Raw genomic sequence first — 11128 nt, 5'->3', positions numbered from 1 at the left:
TCTTTTGAGCGTCCACTTGGTTCGCTGTCTTCGGTGATCATTTCACCACGTTTAAACTTAGCATACCAATCAATGATGTTTGATTTTTCTGGTGCAGACCCCAGAAACTCTTCATCAAGCCGAGAGTTTGCTTCAACTGTATTTTTTCCCTTCAAAAAGCAATATTGTTACGACTTTTTTTTTTAAATAACAAAAGTAGCTACACTCGCAACGCAATATCTCACAAACTTATTTATTTATTTATTTATTTATATAAGCAGGAATACATACAGGTGATGATCACCCAACACAGTATCCACTATTTGGAATCTCAAAGTGTGCTTAATTGCTTGATTAACTTAATTGCAAAACAAAAATATATAGATACACATATAATATAATAAAACAGTATGAATAAAAAAGGAAAACCAATTATTGTGAGACAATAATAAAAAAAAGAACAATGATATATATTGAAACAGCAATGAAAATGATCAAAAAAAAAAAAAAATCTCACTGACTCAAATACAACCTTTTGAGTCTCTGTTTGATTGAATTCTGACTCACATGGAATAAATCTATATCACCTAAATAGTTACAGCATCGCATCATCCTGCAGAGAGGTGAATTCATCGCGCTATTAGTTTTGCGAAAGGGAATATGGAACAATTCGCTATTTCTGAGGGGACGGCACGGAACATGGAGAGTTATGGAGGAAAGGGGGTCAGGGGAATTATAGATATTATTAAGGAGCTTATATAGGAAAAGGACATCACTGATTTTTCTTATATTTTCTAGGGAAATGAAACCAAATTGAATCAAACGAAGATTATAGTTTTCGGGATTTCTAGGTGTCAAACGAAAATTGTACTTGAAAGAAATTAACTTTAAGAATCTATTCTGAATTCTCTCGAGCCTGGTAATATATAGTGCATATTTTGGATTCCAAACTACAGATGCAAAGTTGAGCTTACTGAAAACATAGGAGTTATATAAAATGGTGAAGGTTTTCAAATTTATAAAGTGTCTACTGTTTCTTGTAACAAAGCCCAAAATTTTACAACAGGAACTTGCCAGTTGATCGATATGAAGGTCAAAAATCAGCTTAGAGTCAAAAACTACCCCCAAATCTTTTATGTTATCGACCCTAGACAAGACAGTATCTTCAAGCTTATAAGGATAGATAATTTTATTGATATTGCGCGTGAATGTGATTACCCGGCATTTATCTAAATTCAAAAATAATTGATTTTCACCACAGAAAGTACAAAGGGCATTCAATTCAGACTGCAAAACTAGGCAATCCTGTTCGGAGCTTATACTTTTCATTATCTTTAAATCATCCGCGAAGAGGAGGAACTTACATTTGGTAAAACATTTAGCAATATTATTAATATATATAAGGAACAATAATGGTCCTAAGTGGGAGCCTTGAGGTACACCAGAATATGCCTCAAAGAGATTCGAAGAGTAGCCCTCCACTGAAACGAACTGGAACCTATCGGACAAGTATGACACAAACCATCCAAGCATATTGCCACCCACACCAACCTCAGCAAGGCTAGAGATATGAACATTGATATCTGTTTTATCAAAAGCCTTGCTGAAGTCAGTGCAGACAACATCAACCTGAACACGTCGGTCAAGTCCAGACTGCAGAAACTCTACGAATGTTATTAAATTAGTTTCGATTGAACGCCCCAGGGCCCCCGCAACCGCGCGTGCAACGCGTGCACCGCACGCGGGCGCCACTCTAAAGGGGCGCCAAAACCTCTTATAGACCGCATGAAGAACCGATGGACCGAAGGTTTTCGAAAAAGATTCTTTCAAATTTTTTTAAACAATTTTTTTTTCCAAACTTCTTTCTTGCAATTTATACAAGTTTCCGAAAGTCGCAATCGGTATGAAATAGCCAGATATTGGTTTACAAAAACGCATACTCGATGCTAATCCTAGAGCATTTTTTGCGCCATGTGCTGCACACAGCTTAAATTAAACTGAAAATGATACAGTTAAGGTTTCAAATGAAACAGTGGACTCTTTTGATATTGTACAAGAACTTTATATATATTTCTCTTCATCCACAAAAAAATTGGAATGTTATAAAAAAGCATGATCCTCAGTTACATCTAAAACCCCTAAGTGATACTAGATGGTCAAGTAGAATTGATGCTAAAGTTTCATTTTATTTAAATATGTAAAAATAGCCTTTTATAAATAAGAAGAAAATGATACTTTTAATATAGAAACTAGACATAAAGCAAGTTCTCTTTCATTGAATATTCATTCTTTTAAATTTATTTGAAGTATAATAATTTCTTATGATGTTTCATTCCAGATTAATATTGTAAGCAAAATGATGCAAAGTGTAGCGATTGACATTAAAGTGTGTCAAAACTATTCGAAGAATTTAGTTGATCATTTCAAAAATTGTAGGAATGATAATGTTCTCGAGGAAAAACTTGCGGAAGCTGGAAAACTAGCGGCTGCTCTTGAGATAGATCAAAGTTTTTCTCCATTATTTATTGTAAGACGAAAGTATAAACCAAAATTGTTCGATTATGAACAGAGGGATGAGGCACCTCAAGATCCAAAAATCGCTTTCAAAATAAATTTCTTTTTGAAAATAATTGATCAAACACTAAGTTCCTTAAATAGTAGGTTTGATATGATATCTGATTACGATAACGTTTTTTGTTTCATTTGTGATATTCTTAAATTAAATGACAAATATCTATTAAAATGTGTCATGCTCTTCAACAAAAGCTAACTGATCGGGAAAAAAAGAGGCTGACGTGAAAGAAAATGATTTATTCAAAGAGATTAATGCCCTAAGATTCCTCTACAATATATTTTTGAAAATAATCTAACTTCCTCTCTACCGAATCTTATTATTGCCTCAAGAATCCTTCTCACTTTACCTGTGTCTGTTGCTTCTGGCGAGAGATCATTCACTAAATTAAAAATAATTAAAAACCATTTGAAGTCTACCATGTCATAAGAAAGATTTTCTGGATTGGCAATCTTAGATATAGAGCAAGAGATACTCGATAAAATTGATTGATTGATAATATAGAAGAATTTGCAGCAGCCAAATCTAGAAAAACATCCATTCAATTTCTGGATTGATCCTAATTAAATGTTTATGCCTTTATAAATAATTTATAGAAGAATACAGCTTAAGTTTTGAAACACATTTGAAATGTATTATGTTATAACTAACACCATAAAGTTCTCAAGGCAATGAAGGTTGCTGATAGATTTTCATCTACAATAAATTCTTAACAAAAATTTTTTAGATTATCCAGCAGTGCTTTTCTCCACCTCCCCCCTTTAAGGGGCGCCAAAATATGTTCCGCACGCGGGCGTTGATGTCCCTTGCGGGGGCCCTGGAACGCCCCTTCATGAAGCCGTGCTGTTCCGCAATAATCTTCGATGCAACTATACCTGAAAGGTATGGATAAACTAATGACTCAAACACTTTTTCGAAAATGGATAATTTGCTTATGAGCCTATAATTACTAATCGAACTTCTATCTCCTGTTTTGAAAATTGGGGTAATGGATGCAGTCTTCCATCTTGTCGGAAAATAGGCTGTCTTCAGAGATTTATTATATATAATCATTAGTGGTTTAACTAGGGAAAGACTACAATTTTTAATGAAAATTGACGGGATTCCATCATGGTTGGACTCCTGTCAAATTTTGATACGTATCGTTTGAAGGTTGGTAGTTACCATAGACAAATAAAGAGAAGACTGACGACTGCGTGCAATCGTTTGAAATGTTGATGCTAGCGACCCGAGGGACAGGGTTAGGAACTAATGTATCGCTATTTCACACAAAAACATATTTCATCCTTATCTACTGTATCTAGTATCTACTGATGAAATGTTTTCGGCGTAAATTCCAACCTCTCTTTTGTGTTTCATTTCAGTTCTCTCCTGATTCTTATTTTCTTGCAGGTACAAGTTTGTTAATAATAATAACAATCTTTATTTCAGAAGGTTCTCATTTACAAAAAAATAACAAATGAAACAATGTCAAAAACTCTTTACATAAAAAAATCCTAAATTTTAGAGGGTTCCAGTTGAAATAAATGATCATGTAGGTAAGTATTTTTCGTATTTTTCCTCCGTTTGAATATTTGATGGCAACGCATTGAAGAATCTTAGGCATATATCTTCTAGTTTTATCGTATAAGTATGATAATTATAAATATAAAGCACCTTTTGTCATAACTGATCAGCATTTTATCATATCATTATCTATTCATGTTGCATCCAAACTTGTCAGGGGTTCAACCACGAACAAGCACTGTTTTAGACCTCCAACTAGAATTTTTGAATGGGATAAATCAATTGAAGCTGTTCTATCCAGCAAATATTAATATGAGTATGAGTAAAATATGTGGGGACCATATCAGTGAGGACAATTTGTTCAATACACCTAAAACAAGACTTTTACTTTCATCCCTGCCAGATTTTCCAATTTATGCACTGCTTTAAGATCAGAATAATTTAATTAATTATGTGCCGAGTACTAGTTTAACAGATTCAAGTTCAGATAGGATCAGAAATTACCAACCGAATACTGATACTGTTTCCCTTTTTGTGAAGAAAAGACCAGGCATTTTAAATCAAATTAATATCAAGAAAAAGAGTCATTTAACAAAGAGAATTTTTTTTATATTAGTACCTAAATGTCGAAGGGAGCAGTTGTGTCGATTTAAGAAAAGGGAGCTATATTTTCACTTCATATTGTTCTATTGCTATCACCTCATATACTTTCAATGAAAGTCTCTTCAGGATCACCATCAATTTTTCACTTTGTTCCAGGTTTCAAAAGGCTTACGTTGGAGTTCTGCCAAAGAATTGAAAATTCCAATTCTCAATCAATCCTTCGATTTCCTGGATATTTGTCAGTAATCACAAAAATAATTATTTTATCTTCGAATGAAATGTTTCCTTCTTTAATATTTAAGTGGTACAATACGATATATATAATTTGATTCAATTATTTCATTAATTTCTGTTCACAAATATCAATTTGTATAATCATGTGCAATAAAAAGTATGTCAAAATTCGTTGAGTATTATTACTTAAGTAAAAATTAAGTTGGATGCAAAACCTCACTGAAATATTGAAAAAACTGTAATTGATATTACAGTTTTTTCACAATTTTCGGTGCAGGTTTTCATTCAAATTTTGAGTTGTTTGGAATTATGAAATAATAAGGAGCCAAATGCGCAGAATCAACATCATTAGTTCCAATCCCTGCCCATAAGGTCGCCACAATCACGCTTATTTATTTTACCGCTGAGTCGTCACTCTTTTCCTCCTTTCTCTATGGTAGTTACTAACTGAAAATCATATGGGTTTAATACTAGCACCGCCATCAGACCGGGGACTTTTCAATTGGCCTAATACTGAACCTAAGTTATCTCTTTGAACATTGGTGATGTTGTTTAGACTATATAGATGTTGTTTAGACTATATAGATGTTGTATATATGGAGGTTTAGATATCTGCCTAATATTGCATTATGTCATATTTAGGTTTATTTTATAATCTGACGCTCAGTGCTTGAAATGCGCATATCTATTTTTGACGCTTGGGTCAAGCCGATATCCTTATAAATTATATTATATTCTAAAATGTCAAAATAAAGGTCGACAAACATAATTTTATCTCTACCATTCAACAAAATTTAAATATGGAAGAATAGTATCTATAAGTATTACTGATTTCATATTATATTTCGTTGTTTGTATAATTGTTCTTGTTAATACAAAATCTGTTATTTAATATGAAATATTTATGAAAAAACAATGAACATCTCAATTTTTGCAGCAATGTGATTAATCGTTAAACAAATATCAAAAAACCATAGTGCCCAATATCAAAAAAAGGGAAAATATAATTGAGAGTGTAAATATAGCAGATTTATAGGAGGTTATTTTTCCCCTTCAAAATATAATTCTCGACGAAATTTTTCTCGATTGGTTTCAGTACACTGAAAAGCGGTATGAATTTCTTTCAGTTTAATCCATATTCATGATGACCGCTGTATATAGGCTCAATGAAAAATTATGTTTGAAATTTGCGGGGCTCCCACACTTTGCATCAAAAACGTAAACAATGAAATATCAGTACCTCAGAGTATGTTATTACTCTATGATCAGTAGAGATAGAAAAAGTCATTTTTTTGACAGTTATGCAATAATTTATAATGTACAGAACATCTCAAAATGAAAGCAGAACTTTCATAAATGAATCCTGAATGACTGGAAGAATCTGTACTATGCTTCTAACAACCAGATTTTGTTATTACTGTGAAAATGGTCATCTTTTGGAAATGCCTCGACTAGAGAAACCTATATCCTATAAAATTAGTCAGACAAAAATTACAAGGGAAGCAGAAAATACCTCCCTGAATTTATGCGAAATATATATCTCGGATTTGAGTTACAGAGAATGGCATCATAACTTAATACCTTACGGCTTGAAATTGAGAAATTTATTGTACTAATACTGATCTTTGAAATTAAATATCATATTCACTCATCACAACACTGTTCTTGTTTTCATAGGCGTAACATGTAGGGGTTATTGAGGACATAACCCCCCATGAGTCGATTCTAGTTACGCCAGAGTTTTGATTATTCATATTAATGATTTAAATAAAAAAGTCACATCTGAAATTCAATCAATTTTAATTGTTTCTGAATTATGGTGGTAATGAAAAAATAATTGAACAGTGAATATAAAACAGGGCCGCCGCCAGACATTTTGGCGCTCCGCAAAATAAAAATTCGCCGTCCTGCTTTCCCTTATTTATCTGGATTTTCTTTGAAGAAGCCTCTGCTATTTGCAGTGGAGTACCTTATTGAATTTTGATAACTATAGTTCAGAGCTCATTGTATTGAGAAAAAATTGAAAAAAAATTATTATTTTACTACAAAGAGTGGTATTTTCATTTATATGTTGAAAAATATGTCTTGTTTCATTTTTATTGACTGCGCCTCTAAATTTGGCGCTCCGGCGAAATGTCCGGTTTGCCGGTTCTGGATTCGGCCCTGTAATATAAAGAAAACTGAAATGAATAACTCAAACAATTAAACCCCATCGAGAGAAATAAAAAAAAAATTAATTTCATTCGGAAATTTTGACTTTTCAGCACAAGCTTGATTCCTGTAAATTTCATATAAAGGTTATGCCTTCAGAAATCTTAACCTCATAGATTTCTGTGATATATAAGGCTTGATGAAGTCACACGTCAATAGATGGCACACCGATCGCGTGAAGAATCCAAATTTAGAGGTATCTTCTTTAATTGAATGGAGCAATAGAGCTCTATAATATATAAGGCTTGGTGAAGTCACACGTCAATAGGTGGCACTGTATATCCCATTTATATATAGTGACTTCATTAATAGTCACTGTTCATTTATATATTTTTGAAGAATATGAGAAATAAGATTCAACTTAAGATAAGAAATCTAATGTAAAGTCCAATACAAAATTCTAGTTCTAGTTCAAGTTAAAACTTGAATTAATCCATTTTTCAGCCCTAAACCGTCCACTGCTGGACATAGGCCTCCCCAAGGCCTTGAATACTTGAATACTCCTTCAGTAATTTAGAGGAAAATTTCTTTTTCCACGAAGTGAATTAATTTGTAGGAATTCTCAGAGATCTCTTCACAGGACACATCTGAAAAACACTGAAAAGTTGTAAGGAGTGATTCTGTAATGAAAAGTGAGGTGAGTATTCGGTATAAATTTTTTGAATTTTTTCGTAAATATTTTTTGTTCATAAAACTACACATTTTGCAATTTTTTTAACCCTGAGGTATGCATAGAAGGGGTTGAAATAATGATATATTTTGTAACAACTTTCTTTTGGATGAAACTGGTCCTTTCAAAAGAACATGACTAATACAGTCTCTTGAGTCAAAAATGAGTGTTTCCTAAATAGTTAAAAAAACTACGATTTTTATATAGGGGTCTGAAAAAATAATCCTGGCGTTCCAGAACGATTAACTTACACGCAGATTGACTGGCAACTACAAACCATCAGTCAAATCACTAACTCGCCAACCTGAGGTCATTTTTATACAGAACAACTTCGATAGTTCGGACAGTCGCTAGTCCGGGCACTCCAGTATTCCGGACACTGCTGGGATTCGGGCATTTTGAAATTTTTACCTCTGAAATCCGGGCGCAAAAATATTCATTATGCAAAACAATAGCATTTTCCGGTCTATACATGTAAAAAACGGTTACATGCCGGTTGGAAACAGCGCGGCGGCAGCATCTTTCATTCTGCACTTTGTTTTTGAGCGTGCCGGACGCAATGGCTCCAGTCAAATGATCACATAAAACACTTACACTCACAGAAAAGTCTAGCTATCAGGTGGACTGAGAAGAATAATCTTACCCTTGAAGATTTATAGCTTTTGAAAAGGCTTAAAGACAAGGCAATTGATATAGATGCATCCAAAAAGGTCCAAACTAAAATTGTTATGTATTTTTCAAAAAAGTAGAAGATATTTCATTTTGCATACATACATAATATATATGTATACAATATTATAAATACCTACATGTACATATTTACATAAAGTGTTACATGTACTTAGGAGTTTTGTTCAGTTTTGTTTTATTTTATGAGAAAATAATATTTTTTTTGTGACTTGATTAATAAATCTTATTTTTATAATTTATAAGTTGCTCTATTTATTAAATTAAAATCACTCCATTAATCCGGACGCCTCAATAATCCGGACAGGTACCGGAACGATATCTGCCCGGACTACTGAAGTTATACTGTATTTCTAATGGTGTTATCCCACTATGCCCCGCTACTCCACAATACCTACCCCGGCCTCCCCTAAATAAAATATTAGGTAAGAACTGTGATGCTTGGCCAATCATATTAATGAGTCACCCACAGAAAACCCCACGTGTTAAAAAATTTCGATTTGATTTGGACTTTTCAGCCATGTTTTTTTAAAAGAAAATTTTTATGTATGAAGAAGTTGTCGAAAAAAATCTTAGTGGTTGACTATTTTAACCCCACCTTAGCATACTTCAGGGTTAAATTTGTAAAAAATTTTTATTAACAAATAATATTCACCAAGTTTCGTGTCCTTAGCTCAATATACAGGGAAAATAAAAAAGAGAAACAATTTTTTTGTTAATCTTAAGGAGGGGTGTAACTTTTCCGGGGGAGGTTATTCAAAACACTTTAATTTTCAGCACAGAACCACCCCCTACAATTTTTTTGGTGTTATTCAGATACGACTTGTGGACGTTCAGGTGCTCTTGAAGATATTTGGTTGATTGCGGTTTTGACCAGGATTCAGAAGTTATAGCCGTGTCATCCGCGAAAAGATAAATTTTTGTAATTTTGGATTTTGGAATATCATTTATAAAAATTTTGAGTAAATCTGGGGATAATAATTCCCCTTGCGGAACTCCCGCTGATACGGGGTTTTTTCTGACAGTACGTTTCCCACTTTGACTTGAAATGATCAGGAATGGTGGGATATTATTTTTAATTAACTTATAAATGAGACCATCGTGCCAGACCGTATCAAATGCTTCTTGGATATCTAAGCTAATCATAGCTGAAATTCTATTGAAATTAAAGTTTTCGGCAATTTTATCGGTAACATTAGCAAGTTGCAGAATTGTGCTATGTTTTTCACGAAAGCCATACTGTTCATCAATAATCAAATTTTTCTCCTCCAGGTATTTTCTTAGGCGAACTAGGGTTATTTTTTCTAGGATTTTTGATAATGTTGGTAGTAAGCTTATAGGTCGATAATTAATAGCAAATTTTGGATCTTTTGATGAATGATGATTTTGGGAAAGGAGGAAGTATTGCATTTTTCTACAAGGTTGGAAAATAATTTAGGCGGAAACAACTGTTGAAAATATTCGCAAGTTGAACAATCGCTTTTCGTGGTAAGTTTTTGAAAGTTTTATTACAATATGGTCTTCGCCCGGTGCTTTTCTATTTTTCAAAGATTTTATATCATAATATTTTTAATTTCCGCAGGGGACGTCAAATTTTCGCCTGATATGACTAGTGGAAGTTCCAAAAAAGATTTTATTGTTTTATCAACTATATTTACTGTTTCTGTATTTAAAAAGGGATTTCGTGGAGTCGTGGGTTTCCGCGTATGACATGGCTATATGATCTGCTTTGTCCTTGTCTTTGAATAAGAGACCTTGATGACTTTGGAGGGGTGGAATTTTACAAGGACTATCTCTGAGCTTTAGTGATTTGATCAACTTCCACATATCGCTAGAATTATTCAAATTTCTAGTAAGGTCTTCCCATCTTTTAGTTCTTAAAGAAGATAATTGCGATCTTATTAAGTCGACTGCTTCTTTGTATTTTTGATTTAGGTTATTGTCGAAATTATTTTGAAGGCGTTTTCGGATTCTGTTTCTATTTCGAATGAGTTCTTTTATATAAGTGGGAAGTTCTGGATAATTGGTACTTTCGGGCGTTTTGTTAGTCGAGGATGTGAAGCTCTTTTGAATACTTATAGTGAGATTTTCTATTTCAGGTATGGAATTTATATGATGATTCAACTTAATATAGTAGTTGCACTCATCCTTGAATTTTTTCCAGTCAGTTGAGTAGATATAATTTCGTTTGTAAATGTACTCGAAAGAAATGGAATTTGAGATTAAAGAAAATACAGGTAGAAGATCTGAATCAAGGTCGTTGATCCAAAAGGTATTGTAGAAGGATTTGCGTTTCTTGTTGGATAGAAAGTGTATGAATTATGAGTATAGTTCAAAATATAGTTTGAGTTTCTCAGAAAATTTTGTAGCAACTTTTCATTTTTGTTGTTTGATCGGCAATTCCATAGGGTATTTCTGCTATTGAAGTCGCCTGTAATGAGAGTTTTATGACCTAGCGCCATAAGGGTTGACAGTTCGTTTGTGCATAATGGGGATTTATATTCATTGTGAATATTCGCTATCGTAAAATCCTCAATTTTAATTGCCTGACTTTCTAAATTTTCGGTACGCGTTACTATTTCGATTGGGGTAAGATGTTATTTATAATAAATCAGAAGACCTCCGTTTGATTTTGGTTTGGGTTTATTGAAATAGTTTGGGAGGTC

The sequence above is a fragment of the Harmonia axyridis genome, chromosome 1 (assembly GCF_914767665.1).
Source record: "Harmonia axyridis chromosome 1, icHarAxyr1.1, whole genome shotgun sequence".
NCBI classification, from domain to species: domain Eukaryota; kingdom Metazoa; phylum Arthropoda; class Insecta; order Coleoptera; family Coccinellidae; genus Harmonia; species Harmonia axyridis.
The sequence above is the reverse complement of the archived record's forward strand: the minus strand, read 5'-3'. Positions refer to the sequence as shown.